Source organism: Oncorhynchus nerka, linkage group LG17 (genome assembly GCF_034236695.1).
Source record: "Oncorhynchus nerka isolate Pitt River linkage group LG17, Oner_Uvic_2.0, whole genome shotgun sequence".
Taxonomy (NCBI): Eukaryota; Metazoa; Chordata; class Actinopteri; order Salmoniformes; family Salmonidae; genus Oncorhynchus; species Oncorhynchus nerka.
Window position 1 is genome coordinate 12,849,883 of NC_088412.1, and position 16,243 is coordinate 12,866,125.

Consider the following 16,243-nt stretch of genomic DNA (forward strand, 5'->3'; position numbering starts at 1 on the left):
GTGTTTTTTTTGCCTACATTTTATGAGAGCTAGAGGTGCGCGTGAACAAGAGCCCCCCCCATAAGAACTACAAACCCCATCTGGCCGATTTCATTCTATTCCCATGTTTCGCGAGACTACTGTCTCGCTATAGTAAATCAAAGATGGTGGGTGAATAAAGATGTCCCACTCCCACAACTGTGACAAAAAATATCTAAGTTCCGGTCTGCTTAAGGGGTCTTTCATTAGCACCAATGCATTAGCAGCTGTGTCTGGTCTGCTCAGTTGAATATGAACCAGAGAAAATTAGAGAGTGAGATGTCTCGCTTCCTCTTCTGTCTCTGAGTAAAATTTCCAAACACGGAAAAGGAGGGGGAGATGTGTGATTACATAAACAGAGAGACAGTCAGTGAATTTCTAACATTTTATTCCGTTGCACTGTACATTTGTGAGCCACAATGACATCTCGAACATGATTATTGAGAGAATATGCGTCTCCTTTGCGCGATGTCACGACTGTGGAAAAATGTAGACTTGTTGTTGGGCATTATGATGTACAGTGCGTCAGCCTGCAATCCAGACAGAGCGTCTCACAACAGTGTATCCTGGGATATTCTTGCCTTGAAGACACCCCGCTGTCGCCATAGTCTATTAGCTGTATGCCTGCACCGACATGTAAACTAAACATGAAATATGAACAAACCACAAATGCCTTAGAGCATTTTACCAATGCAATGTGCTCAGCAAAATGTGCTCAGTAGGAAAAAACGATTGACTTTTGACAAGTCATCATTCAACCATTTGCATTCTTTGACAGAAGTGAAGATCATTCGATATATACGTGATAGGTAGCGCCTACGTTATGGCTTGGATGAACTTGCGTTTCAGACGTTTATATCTCACTTTTGTAACGTAGCCTATTTGGCATACTAGCAAATTTACAGAATATTCTTACATTAATATATCTCTTCAGGTGATAGGATATTACTCAAACAGGGGTTATTCATTAAGAGGTAGCCTATTTTATTTATCATCCTGCTTAGATAGCTTATGACTTAACTTTACCAACTATAGTGCCATTTTATAATTGTCCATCAGAATTCATCTCTAAATTAAAGACAGCAACAACAAAAAAAACGGGGCAAAAACATTTATAACCAATGAAAAGATATTTCAGCATTTGAGATCTTATGAGCGTGTGCATCAAAGGGACATGACTTACAGTCTATACCCATCAAATGAATACAACAATTCCACATGTAATTGTAAATGAGGATAGAAATACATTCAGCACTCTTCATTTGTCACGTCCATCTGTTTTTGTGAGTTACGTCAGTAGTAGTTATTCACACTGCTCTGAGCCCCCACCATGAACATCTGAAAAACAGTGATTATGCGTCAGCCCATAACATTTGCAATACACAATGACACCCCAGCCAAAAATAGATCTTTTTTTTTTAAAGGCCCAAAAATAAGAGGTGAAAACAACAATTCATCATCCCGTTCACAGATATTTCAGAATGATTTCAGAACAATCACATCAATGCTGAAAATATCCAACACCTCGTCTCCAATGAAGAAGTAGTTATATAACTACTCACAACAACTTCCTCAATCTGTCATTATGATTTTCTGCCATGGTTTCAAATATGACAATGCACAATAAACAAAAGAATTGTAAGTAAATATTCTACACGACCGTGTCAGCTACTCAAACACCCAGCAGTTTATTGAGCAACAATTCCATACATCATGCCACGCAACAACATTTTCTCTTTTAGAGAATATACACACACATATATATATATATATGTGTGTGTTTGCATATGCATTTTTGTTAATGGAACATCACGTGATGAATTCTAGACAGGTATGTATTCATAAAGACCTATACGGAGACACACACCGATTATACATCAACAGAAATAGTGTCCTCGGTAACACATTAAAAATAAGGCATTTATTGACATTGCTACAGCCCATTTGATGGAAAATATAAAACACATTTCAGCGTTAGGAGTTCAAAGGACGTCTGTATATTCTAGTGGTCTAATCACACACACACACACACACACACACGCTTCCAGACACCCCTCTTACATACTGTATACTGACACACACTCTTGAAACAGACAAACACACTATTTTATCTCTCTCACACACACACAATATTATTTGGGAGTTCAAAGGACGTCTGTATATTCTAGTGGTCTAATCCACACACACACACCCTTCCAGACACCCCTCTTACATACTGTATACTGACACACACACTCTTAAAACAGACAAATACACTATTTTATCTCTCTCTCACACACACACACACGTGCAAACACACACACCCTTCCAGACACCCCTCTTACATACTGTATACTGACACACACACTCTTGAAACAGACAAACACACTATTTTATCTCTCTCACACACACACAATATTATTTGGGAGTTCAAAGGACGTCTGTATATTCTAGTGGTCTAATCCACACACACACACCCTTCCAGACACCCCTCTTACATACTGTATACTGACACACACACTCTTAAAACAGACAAATACACTATTTTATCTCTCTCTCTCACACACACACACGTGCAAACACACACACACACACCCTTCCAGACACCCCTCTTACATACTGTATACTGACACACACACTCTTGAAACAGACAAACACACTATTTTATCTCTCTCTCTCACACACACACACACACACGTGCAAACACACACACACACACCCTTCCAGACACCCCTCTTACATACTGTATACTGACACACACACTCTTGAAACAGACAAACACACTATTTTATCTCTCTCTCTCACACACACACACGTGCAAACACACACACACACACACCCTTCCAGACACCCCTCTTACATACTGTATACTAACACACACACTATTGAAACAGACAAACACACCATTTTATCTCTCTCACACCACACACACAATATTTTTGGGAGTTCAAAGGCCGTCTGTATATTGTAGTGGTCTAATCCTGCATCATCTGTATAACTGGCTGTATGAACCGGCTACGAAACACGACTCTGCTGTCAGACAGTCCCTCTAGCTCTTCAATGTCTTCAATAAATAAATGTCCTGTAATATGTTTTAACTGTCCTTTCTTCTAGTTAGGCCAAGTAGTGTGTATTTTCAGTGCTATTTGTAATGATGTAAAATTCTGCTTTTTCTTCCATTTTTTTCTTTTAAGTCAAATGCATCCTATTTGACTTAAACACATTTCAGCGTCGTGTGCAGTTGGAATGGGACATACAGAATTATAGAAAATATATGGACTCTCATCTTGACAATATTCTGAAATACCTGGGTGTTGCATACATTTCCCCTGAAACACACAGTTACTCCACTAGTATCATGTGGGCTGCTACACTTTCCCCTCTCTTTTGTCCAGTGCATATACATTTCCTCCCATTTCAAACAATCACCATGTGTATGTTTATCTCTGTTTTGTATTTAAAAGTTCACATTTGACATTTGTAATAAAAAATATACCAATCAATAAATTCTTTGATGTGTACGTGTTTAAAATGGCCCCTTGAAGTCATACAAGAGAGCGCAACAGTTCAGCACCACCGTTCAGTGGACAGCGACACTCATCTAACAGCCCCCAGCTCGGCTGCTCATTGCGCTCCAATATTATGTCCTCTCAATATTAAAGCAATTGTTCATGATGTTTAGGGAACTTGTTCTCCACATACAAGGTATGTACAAATATGCATACAGCTGTGCGTACATTTTTCAAGCTCTTCCCTGCTGGCACATGCTGCATGTGCAACAAAATACAACGTGACTTTACAGACCTTGCATTTTTTTAAATCGGATCAATTCTAACCTGGTCACAATTCCACACTGAAACTGCCATATTAAGGCAACCTAATTGCTCTTATCTTTGACAACATTTGTAATACACAATATAATATCTGTGTAAGAGTAAAGAACAAATTACCCGTTTTCTTGACACATGTATGATTCTGTCACAGTACCACAGTTTTCAAATATACCATCAAACCGCCTGCTCCTTCACAAACGAGTAGAGCGTGTTCACACTGAGAAGAACAGCAATTACTTTACAGAGCCCAAGCACAGTCTTACCATGTTTGTATCAAGAATTTCAGTTCTAACTTCATCAAACACTCCCTAACAAAACTAACAAGCGATTTACTAATGTCTTACTTTTAGGACAGAGAACATAAGACATTTTGATAAGTAATTAACGGCTTTCTGATATTTAGAGAAATTACAGTACCATGATAATATCTGATTAAATCAAATCAGTAGGCCACACAAGGTCCTACTTATAGGCTACATGATTTTGCAAGCAAAAGAGTCTAACTATATAATGATAAAATGTATTACATTTCTTAGGGGGACATAAAATATTTTTCAATCAATATATTCATACACATCCTCTACACATATCTCTTTCTCTCTCACATACACACACACACACACACACACACACGTGCAAACACACACACACACACAAGCACTTCTCCTGTAATGCAAAGAATGATACATTTAATGTCATCCCCTCAATGCCATGTGTTTACCCACTGGGGAAAAGACTGGTTGAAACAACATTGTTTCCACATCATTTCAATCAGAACATTTTAATTTGATGACGCTGAATCAACGTGGAAAACTGATTGGATTTGCAAAAAGTCCTCAATGTAAGGGAATGTTGTATTATTTTTTCACCTAGATCAAATGACATGTTGAATTTTTAATAATTTTACATTGAATTCACGTTAGTTGACAACTCAACCAAATGTAAATCCAAACTAGATGTTGAATTGTTCCACTGGATGTCATAAGGTGAATGCACCAATTTGTAAGTCGCTCTGGATAAGAGCGTCTGCTAAATGACTTAAATGTAAATGTAATGTAATGAATTGACGTCTGTGTCCAGTGGGTAGGTACTTAGAATAACATATTCTATTTACTGTCTCTATCCGTCTCTCACCCAACTGTCTCTCTCCATCTCTCACCCAACTGTCTCTCTCCATCTCTCACCCAACTGTCTCTCTCTACCTCTCACCCAACTGTCTCTCTCCATCTCTCACCCAACTGTCTCTCTCCATCTCTCACCCAACTGTCTCTCTCCATCTCTCACCCAACTGTCTCTCTCCATCTCTCACCCAACTTTCTCTCTCCATCTCTCACCCAACTTTCTCTCTCCATCTCTCACCCAACTGTCTCTCTCCATCTCTCACCCAACTGTCTCTCTCCATCTCTCACCCAACTGTCTCTCTCCATCTCTCACCCAACTTTCTCTCTCCATCTCTCACCCAACTGTCTCTCTCCATCTCTCACCCAACTGTCTCTCTCCATCTCTCACCCAACTGTCTCTCTCCATCTCTCACCAAACTGTCTCTCTCCATCTCTCACCCAACTGTCTCTCTCCATCTCTCACCCAACTGTCTCTCTCCATCTCTCACCAAACTGTCTCTCTCCATCTCTCCATCTCTCACCCAACTGTCTCTCTCCATCTCTACTTTTCACACATCCTTCAAATACACTATTCTTACACACACACACACACACACACACACACACACACACACACACACACACACACACACACACACACACACACACACACACACACCCTTACTTATCTTTACATGTTGGAGTTGAAAATGTTCACCTCAACTAAGACAATCATTACCAGTACAACTATTGTCAACTTTAACCTACAATTTCTCAAAGTAAATCTTAGAGCTTCAAGAACACTGACAATTCAAGAGCAAAATAAGGATTAAAGATCAGCTGCTAAAGATATTGAATGTGTGCTAACATGTCTCTTGGAACAAAGAAAAAACTATTTTCTCCTCTCACATTGAATTATCAATGGGATACTTCGCAAATGGAACAGGAAGATACAAAGAGAATACTCTTTGTCCTTTTTCTGTTCTAAGAGTACTCTTTGTCCTTTTTCTGTTCTAAGAATACTCTTTGTCCTTTTTCTGTTCTAAGAGTACTCTTTGTCCTTTTTCTGTTCTAAGAATACTCTGTAATTTGTATATTCTACGAATACTCATTGTCCTTTTTCTGTTATAAGAATACTCTGTCATTTGTATTTTCTAAGAATACTCATTGTAATTTTTCTGTTCTAAGAATACTCTGTAATTTGTATTTTCTAAGAATACTCATTGTCATTTTTCTGTTCTAAGAATATTCTGTAATGTTTATATTCAAAGAATACTTCTGAGAATACTCACGGTCATTTTTCCGTTCTAAAAATACTCTGTCATTGTTCTGTTCTAATCTCTTTATCAAGCTAGATACTAGTTTTAGAGGCCAAGAGCTTTAAATCAATGATCAAAACAATATAATATGTTGAGAACAGAAGTATGTGCAGTTGTAAATGTGTGGCTTTATATGTGGATTTATATACAGTCATTGATATCAAAAAAAGTTTTTGAAATATTGTCTGCTCACAAATACATGCATGATTTCCTTGGCTTGTTCTGAGTATCATCTCATAAATGGTATCTATAGCAGTAGGAAATGACCGAATCTGACACCAGAATGGCACCTACCCACATCTGCCTGGTCTACATGAGACACCTAACTTTAACCATTGTTCATTTGAGTATTTTTCATGACAAAGCATGCTGGGTAAAATGCTCCTTTTTAAAGAAGCACACACTCAACAAGATACAGTGACAATGACTAACAAGACACAGTGACAATGACTAACAAAATACAGTGACAATGACTAACAAGATACAGTGACAATGACTAACAAAATACAGTGACAATGACTAACAAGATACAGTGACAATGACTAACAAGATACAGTGACAATGACTAACAAGAAACAGTGACAATGACTAACAAGACACAGTGACAATGACTAACAAGATACAGAGACAATGACTAACAAGACACAGTGACAATGACTAACAAGATACAGTGACAATGACTAACAAGATACAGTGACAATGACTAACAAGACACAGAGACAATGACTAACAAGATACAGTGACAATGACTAACAAGACACAGTGACAATGACTAACAAGACACAGTGACAATGACTAACAAGACACAGTGACAATGACTAACAAGACACAGAGAGGATGATTAAGAGGACACAGAGAGGATGGAACCCTAAGCCTTGTTTCTATCCCTGACCTCTGGTACCGTAAATGTCAGAATAAGAGTGCTGATCTAGGATCAGCCACCCACCTGTCCATATAATCTTATCCATTGGGATCCAAAAGACAAAAATGAGCCTACAACAGCACTCCTAATATGATATGCATGATCTTGTTCCCCCTGACACTGAATACACTGTATTCATGGTTTTACTTCCAATGAAATGTTAAGTTCTGCTTGAGAGACTCTCCTCAGAAAACAGTGCGGTCGGCAGTATTGTCAGCCTTTGAGATTTGTTTCGGAACAGATTAGGTCAAAATTTGTGCAATTTCGTTATGTATCTAGACACAATCTAGAACTCGCACTTTTTTCCCTCCAAGTTTGTTCTCTCTCTCTCTCTCTCTCCCCATCTCTCGCTCGCTCTCTCTCTTGCTCTCTCATAGTGCATGTGCCCCGCCCAAAATGGCCGTCATTCAGCGTACCTCCTCTCTGGTTGATACCTCCTGATAACTCCTGATACCTCCTCTCTGGTTGATACCTCTTGATACCTCCTCTCTGGTTGATACCTCCTGATACCTCCTGATACCTCCTCTCTGGTTGATACCTCCTGATACCTTCTGATACCTCCTGATACCTCCTCTCTGGTTGATACCTCCTGATATCTCCTGATAACTCCTCTCTGGTTGATACCTCCTGATAACTCCTGATACCTCCTCTCTGGTTGATACCTCCTGATAACTTCTGATAACCCCTGATACCTCCTGATACCTCCTCTCTGGTTGATACCTCCTGATACCTCCTGATACCTCCTCTCTGGTTGATACCTCCTGATACCTCCTCTCTGGTTGATACCTCCTGATACCTCCTGATACCTCCTCTCTGGTTGATACCTCCTGATACCTCCTGATACCTCCTCTCTGGTTAATACCTCCTGATAACTCCTGATACCTCCTCTCTGGTTGATACCTCCTGATACCTCCTGATACCTCCTGATACCTCCTGAAATCTCCTGATAACTCCTCTCTGGTTGATACCTCCTGATACCTCCTGATACCTCCTCTCTGGTGAATACCTCCTGATAACTCCTGATACCTCCTCTCTGGTTGATACCTCCTGATACCTCCTGATACCTCCTGATACCTCCTCTCTGGTTGATACCTCCTGATATCTCCTGATAACTCCTCTCTGGTTGATACCTCCTGATAACTCCTGATACCTCCTCTCTGGTTGATACCTCCTGATAACTTCTGATAACCCCTGATACCTCCTGATACCTCCTCTCTGGTTGATACCTCCTGATACCTCCTGATACCTCCTCTCTGGTTGATACCTCCTGATACCTCCTCTCTGGTTGATACCTCCTGATACCTCCTGATACCTCCTCTCTGGTTGATACCTCCTGATACCTCCTGATACCTCCTCTCTGGTTAATACCTCCTGATAACTCCTGATACCTCCTCTCTGGTTGATACCTCCTGATACCTCCTGAAATCTCCTGATAACTCCTCTCTGGTTGATACCTCCTGATACCTCCTGATACCTCCTCTCTGGTGAATACCTCCTGATAACTCCTGATACCTCCTCTCTGGTTGATACCTCCTGATACCTCCTGAAATCTCCTGATAACTCCTCTCTGGTTGATACCTCCTGATACCTCCTGATAACTCCTTTCTGGTTGATACCTTCTGATACCTCCTGATAACTCCTGATAACTCCTCTCTGGTTGATACCTCCTGAAATTTCCTCTCTGGTTGATACCTCCTGATACCTCCTGAATTCTCCTCTCTGGTTGATACCTCCTGATACCTCCTGATACCTCCTCTCTGGTTAATACCTCCTGATACCTCCTCTCTGGTTGATACCTCCTGATACCTCCTGAAATCTCCTGATAACTCCTCTCTGGTTGATACCTCCTGATAACTCCTGATACCTCCTCTCTGGTTGATACCTCCTGATACCTCCTGATACCTCCTCTCTGGTTAATAGCTCCTGATAACTCCTGATACCTCCTGATACCTCCTGATACCTCCTCTCTGGTTAATACCTCCTGATAACTCCTGATACCTCCTCTCTGGTTGATACCTCCTGATACCTCCTGAAATATCCTGATAACTCCTCTCTGGTTGATACCTCCTGATACCTCCTGATACCTCCTCTCTGGTGAATACCTCCTGATAACTCCTGATACCTCCTCTCTGGTTGATACCTCCTGATACCTCCTGAAATCTCCTGATAACTCCTCTCTGGTTGATACCTCCTGATACCTCCTGATAACTCCTTTCTGGTTGATACCTTCTGATACCTCCTGATAACTCCTGATAACTCCTCTCTGGTTGATACCTCCTGAAATCTCCTCTCTGGTTGATACCTCCTGATACCTCCTCTCTGGTGAATACCTCCTGATAACTCCTGATACCTCCTCTCTGGTTGATACCTCCTGAAATCTCCTGATAACTCCTCTCTGGTTGATACCTCCTGATACCTCCTGATAACTCCTTTCTGGTTGATACCTTCTGATACCTCCTGATAACTCCTGATAACTCCACTCTGGTTGATACCTCCTGAAATATCCTCTCTGGTTGATACCTCCTGATACCTCCTGAATTCTCCTCTCTGGTTGATACCTCCTGATACCTCCTCTCTGGTTAATACCTCCTGATAACTCCTGATACCTCCTCTCTGGTTGATACCTCCTGATACCTCCTGAAATCTCCTGATAACTCCTCTCTGGTTGATACCTCCTGATACCTCCTGATACCTCCTCTCTGGTTAATACCTCCTGATACCTCCTGAAATCTCCTGATAACTCCTCTCTGGTTGATACCTCCTGATAACTCCTGAAATCTCCTCTCTGGTTGATACCTCCTGATACCTCCTGATACCTCCTCTCTGGTTGATACCTCCTGATACCTCCTGATACCTCCTCTCTGGTTAATACCTCCTGATAACTCCTGATACATTCTCTCTGGTTGATACCTCCTGATACCTCCTGAAATCTCCTGATAACTCCTCTCTGGTTGATACCTCCTGATACCTCCTGATACCTCCTCTCTGGTGAATACCTCCTGATAACTCCTGATACCTCCTCTCTGGTTGATACCTCCTGATACCTCCTGAAATCTCCTGATAACTCCTCTCTGGTTGATACCTTCTGATACCTCCTGATAACTCCTGATAACTCCTCTCTGGTTGATACCTCCTGAAATCTCCTGATAACTCCTTTCTGGTTGATACCTTCTGATACCTCCTGATAACTCCTGATAACTCCTCTCTGGTTGATACCTCCTGAAATCTCCTCTCTGGTTGATACCTCCTGATACCTCCTGAATTCTCCTCTCTGGTTGATACCTCCTGATACCTCCTGATACCTCCTCTCTGGTTAATACCTCCTGATAACTCCTGATACCTCCTCTCTGGTTGATACCTCCTGATACCTCCTGAAATCTCCTGATAACTCCTCTCTGGTTGATACCTCCTGATACCTCCTGATACCTCCTCTCTGGTTAATACCTCCTGATACCTCCTGAAATCTCCTGATAACTCCTCTCTGGTTGATACCTCCTGATACCTCCTGATAACTCCTTTCTGGTTGATACCTTCTGATACCTCCTGATAACTCCTGATAACTCCTCTCTGGTTGATACCTCCTGAAATCTCCTCTCTGGTTGATACCTCCTGATACCTCTCTGGTGATACCTCCTGATAACTCCTGATACCTCCTCTCTGGTTGATACCTCCTGAAATCTCCTGATAACTCCTCCTGGTTGATACCTCTGGTTGATAACTCCTTTCTGGTTGATACTGATACCTCCTGATAACTCCTGATAACTCCACTCTGGTTGATACCTCCTGAAATCTCCTCTCTGGTTGATACCTCCTGATACCTCCTGAATTCTCCTCTCTGGTTGATACCTCCTGATACCTCCTCTCTGGTTAATACCTCCTGATAACTCCTGATACCTCCTCTCTGGTTGATACCTCCTGATACCTCCTGATAACTCTCTCTGGATAACTCCTGATACCTCCTGATACCTCCTCTCTGGTTGATAACCTCCTCCTCTCTGGATACCTCCTGATAACTCCTGATACTCTACCTCCTGAAATCTCCTGATAACTCCTCTCTGGTTGATACCTCCTGATACTCCTGATAACTCCTCTCTGGTTAATACCTCCTGAAACTCCTGATAACTCCTTCTGGTTGATACCTCCTGATAACTCCTCCTGATAACTCCTCTCTGGTTGATACCTCCTGATAATACTCCTCTCTGGTTGATAACTCCTGATAACTCCTCTCTGGTTGATACCTCCTGATACCTCCTGAAATCTCCTGATAACTCCTCTCTGGTTGATACCTCCTGATACCTCCTGGTTAATATAACTCCTGATAACTCCTCTCTGGTTGATACCTCCTGAAATCTCCTCTCTGGTTGATACCTCCTGATACCTCCTCTCTGGTGAATACCTCCTGATAACTCCTGATACCTCCTCTCTGGTTGATACCTCCTGAAATCTCCTGATAACTCCTCTCTGGTTGATACCTCCTGATACCTCCTGATAACTCCTTTCTGGTTGATACCTTCTGATACCTCCTGATAACTCCTGATAACTCCACCTCCTGATACCTCCTGAAATCTCCTCTCTGGTTGATACCTCCTGATACCTCCTCTCTGGTTGATACCTCCTGATACCTCCTCTCTGGTTAATACCTCCTGATAACTCCTGATACCTCCTCTCTGGTTGATACCTCCTGATACCTCCTGAAATCTCCTGATAACTCCTCTCTGGTTGATACCTCCTGATACCTGATACCTCCCTCTGGTTGATACCTCCTGAAATCTCCTGATACCTCCTCTCTGGTTGATACCTCCTGATACCTCCTGATAACTCCTCTCTGGTTGATACCTCCTGATACCTCCTCTCTGGTTAATAGCTCCTGATAACTCCTGATACCTCCTGATACCTCCTCTCTGGTTAATACCTCCTGATAACTCCTGATACCTCCTCTCTGGTTGATACCTCCTGAAATATCCTGATAACTCCTCTCTGGTTGATACCTCCTGATACCTCCTGATACCTCCTCTCTGGTGAATACCTCCTGATAACTCCTGATACCTCCTCTCTGGTTGATACCTCCTGAAATCTCCTGATAACTCCTCTCTGGTTGATACCTTCTGATACCTCCTGATAACTCCTGATAACTCCTCTCTACCTCCTGAAATCTCCTGATAACTCCTTTCTGGTTGATTGATACCTCCTGATAACTCCTGATAACTCCTCTCTGGTTGATACCTCCTGAAATCTCCTCTCTGGTTGATACCTCCTGATACCTCCTGAATTCTCCTCTCTGTTGATACCTCCTGATACCTCCTGATACCTCCTCTCTGGTTAATACCTCCTGATAACTCCTGATACCTCCTGAAATCTCCTGATAACTCCTCTCTGGTTGATACCTCCTGATACCTCCTGATACCTCCTCTCTGAAATCTCCTGATAACTCCTCTCTGGTTGATACCTCCTGATACCTCCTGATAACTCCTCTCTGGTTGATACCTCCTGATACCTCCTGATAACTCCTGATAACTCCTCTCTGGTTGATACCTCCTGAAATCTCCTCTCTCTCCTGGTTGATACCTCCTGACTCCTGATACCTCCTCTCTGGTTGATACTGATAACTCCTCTCTGGTTGATACCTCCTGATACCTCCTGATAACTCCTTCTGGTTGATAATACCTCCTGATAACTCCTGATAACTCCTCTGGTTGATACCTCCTGAAATCTCCTCCTGGTTGATACCTCCTGATACCTCCTGAATTCTCCTCTCTACCTCCTGATACCTCCTCTCTGGTTAATACCTCCTGATAACTCCTGATACCTCCTCTCTGGTTGATACCTCCTGATACCTCCTGATAACTCCTCTCTGGTTGATACCTCCTGATACCTCCTGATACCTCCTCTCTGGTTAATACCTCCTGATACCTCCTGAAATCTCCTGATAACTCCTCTCTGGTTGATACCTCCTGATACCTCTCTCTGTTGTTGATAACTCCCTTCTGGTTGATACCTCCTGATACCTCCTGATAACTCCTGATACCTCTCTCTGGTTGATACCTCCTGAAATCTCCTCTCTGGTTGATACCTCCTGATACCTCCTGATACCTCCTCTCTCTGATAACTCCTGATACCTCCTCTCTGGTTGATACCTCCTGATACCTCCTGAAATCTCCTGATAACTCCTCTCTGGATACCTCCTCTCCTGATAACTCCTGTCTGGTTGATACCTCCTGAAATCTCCTGATAACTCCTCCTGGTTGATACCTCCTGATACCTCCTGATAACTCCTTTCTGGTTGATACCTTCTGATACCTCCTGATAACTCCTGATAACTCCTCTCTGGTTGATACCTCCTGAAATCTCCTCTCTGGTTGATACCTCCTGATACCTCCTGAATTCTCCTCTCTGGTTGATACCTCCTGATACCTCCTGATACCTCCTCTCTGGTTAATACCTCCTGATAACTCCTGATACCTCCTCTCTGGTTGATACCTCCTGATACCTCCTGAAATCTCCTGATAACTCCTCTCTGGTTGATACCTCCTGATACCTCCTGATACCTCCTCTCTGGTTAATACCTCCTGATACCTCCTGAAATCTCCTGATAACTCCTCTCTGATACCTCCCTCCTGATAACTCCCTCCTCTCTGGTTGATACCTCCTGATACCTCCTGATACCTCCTCTCTGGTTAATAGCTCCTGATAACTCCTGATACCTCCTGATACCTCCTCTCTGGTTAATACCTCCTGATAACTCCTGATACCTCCTCTCTGGTTGATACCTCCTGAAATATCCTGATACCTTCTGATACCTCCTGATAACTCCTCTCTGGTTGATACCTCCTGATACCTCCTGATACCTCCTCTCTGGTGAATACCTCCTGATAACTCCTGATACCTCCTCTCTGGTTGATACCTCCTGATACCTCCTGAAATCTCCTGATAACTCCTCTCTGGTTGATACCTCCTGATAACTCCTGATAACTCCTCTCTGGTTGATACCTCCTGAAATCTCCTGATAACTCCTTTCTGGTTGATACCTTCTGATACCTCCTGATAACTCCTGATAACTCCTCTCTGGTTGATACCTCCTGAAATCTCCTCTCTGGTTGATACCTCCTGATACCTCCTGAATTCTCCTCTCTGGTTGATACCTCCTGATACCTCCTGATACCTCCTGATACCTCCTCTCTGGTTAATACCTCCTGATAACTCCTGATGATACCTCCTGATACCTCCTCTCTGGTTAATACCTCCCTCCTCTCTGGTTGATACCTCCTGATACCTCCTGAAAACTCCTGATAACTCCTCTCTGGTTGATACCTCCTGATACCTCCTGATACCTCCTCTCTGGTTAATACCTCCTGATATCTCCTGAAATCTCCTGATAACTCCTCTCTGGTTGATACCTCCTGATACCTCCTTTCTGGTTGATACCTTCTGATACCTCCTGATAACTCCTGATAACTCCTCTCTGGTTGATACCTCCTGAAATCTCCTCTCTGGTTGATACCTCCTGATACCTCCTCTCTGGTGAATACCTCCTGATAACTCCTGATACCTCCTCTCTGGTTGATACCTCCTGAAATCTCCTGATAACTCCTCTCTGGTTGATACCTCCTGATACCTCCTGATAACTCCTTTCTGGTTGATACCTTCTGATACCTCCTGATAACTCCTGATAACTCCACTCTGGTTGATACCTCCTGAAATCTCCTCTCTGGTTGATACCTCCTGATACCTCCTGAATTCTCCTCTCTGGTTGATACCTCCTGATACCTCCTCTCTGGTTAATACCTCCTGATAACTCCTGATACCTCCTCTCTGGTTGATACCTCCTGATACCTCCTGAAATCTCCTGATAACTCCTCTCTGGTTGATACCTCCTGATACCTCCTGATACCTCCTCTCTGGTTAATACCTCCTGATACCTCCTGAAATCTCCTGATAACTCCTCTCTGGTTGATACCTCCTGATAACTCCTGATAACTCCTCTCTGGTTGATACCTCCTGATACCTCCTGATACCTCCCTCTGGTTAATAGCTCCTGATAACTCCTGATACCTCCTGATACCTCCTCTCTGGTTAATACCTCCTGATACCTCCTCTCTGGTTGATACCTCCTGATACCTCCTGAAATATCCTGATAACTCCTCTCTGGTTGATACCTCCTGATACCTCCTGATACCTCCTCTCTGGTGAATACCTCCTGATAACTCCTGATACCTCCTCTCTGGTTGATACCTCCTGATACCTCCTGAAATCTCCTGATAACTCCTCTCTGGTTGATACCTTCTGATACCTCCTGATAACTCCTGATAACTCCTCTCTGGTTGATACCTCCTGAAATCTCCTGATAACTCCTTTCTGGTTGATACCTTCTGATACCCTGATAACTCCTGATAACTCCTCTCTGGTTGATACCTCCTGAAATCTCCTCTCTGGTTGATACCTCCTGATACCTCCTGAATTCTCCTCTCTGGTTGATACCTCCTGATACCTCCTGATACCTCCTGATACCTCCTCTCTGGTTAATACCTCCTGATAACTCCTGATACCTCCTCTCTGGTTGATACCTCCTGATACCTCCTGAAATCTCCTGATAACTCCTCTCTGGTTGATACCTCCTGATACCTCCTGATACCTCCTCTCTGGTTAATACCTCCTGAAATCTCCTGATAACTCCTCTCTGGTTGATACCTCCTGATACCTCCTGATAACTCCTTTCTGGTTGATACCTTCTGATACCTCCTGAGAACTCCTGATAACTCCTCTCTGGTTGATACCTCCTGAAATCTCCTCTCTGGTTGATACCTCCTGATACCTCCTCTCTGGTGAATACCTCCTGATAACTCCTGATACCTCCTCTCTGGTTGATACCTCCTGAAATCTCCTGATAACTCCTCTCTGGTTGATACCTCCTGATACCTCCTGATAACTCCTTTCTGGTTGATACCTTCTGATACCTCCTGATAACTCCTGATAACTCCACTCTGGTTGATACCTCCTGAAATCTCCTCTCTGGTTGATACCTCCTGATACCTCCTGAATTCTCCTCTCTGGTTGATACCTCCTGATACCTCCTCT

The 16,243-nt window shown here is 42.7% G+C and overlaps 1 long non-coding RNA gene across 2 annotated transcripts in view; it reads right to left on the bottom strand.

The window, feature by feature from the left end:
- Positions 1-402: 402 nt before the first annotated feature.
- Positions 403-16,243, bottom strand: part of LOC115145430 (uncharacterized) — a 55,389-nt gene continuing 39,548 nt past the window's right edge. For both annotated transcript variants that reach the window (XR_010459368.1, XR_010459367.1), the window contains one exon: positions 403-1,356. This is a non-coding gene — a long non-coding RNA (uncharacterized LOC115145430). The remainder of the gene's footprint in view (positions 1,357-16,243) is intronic.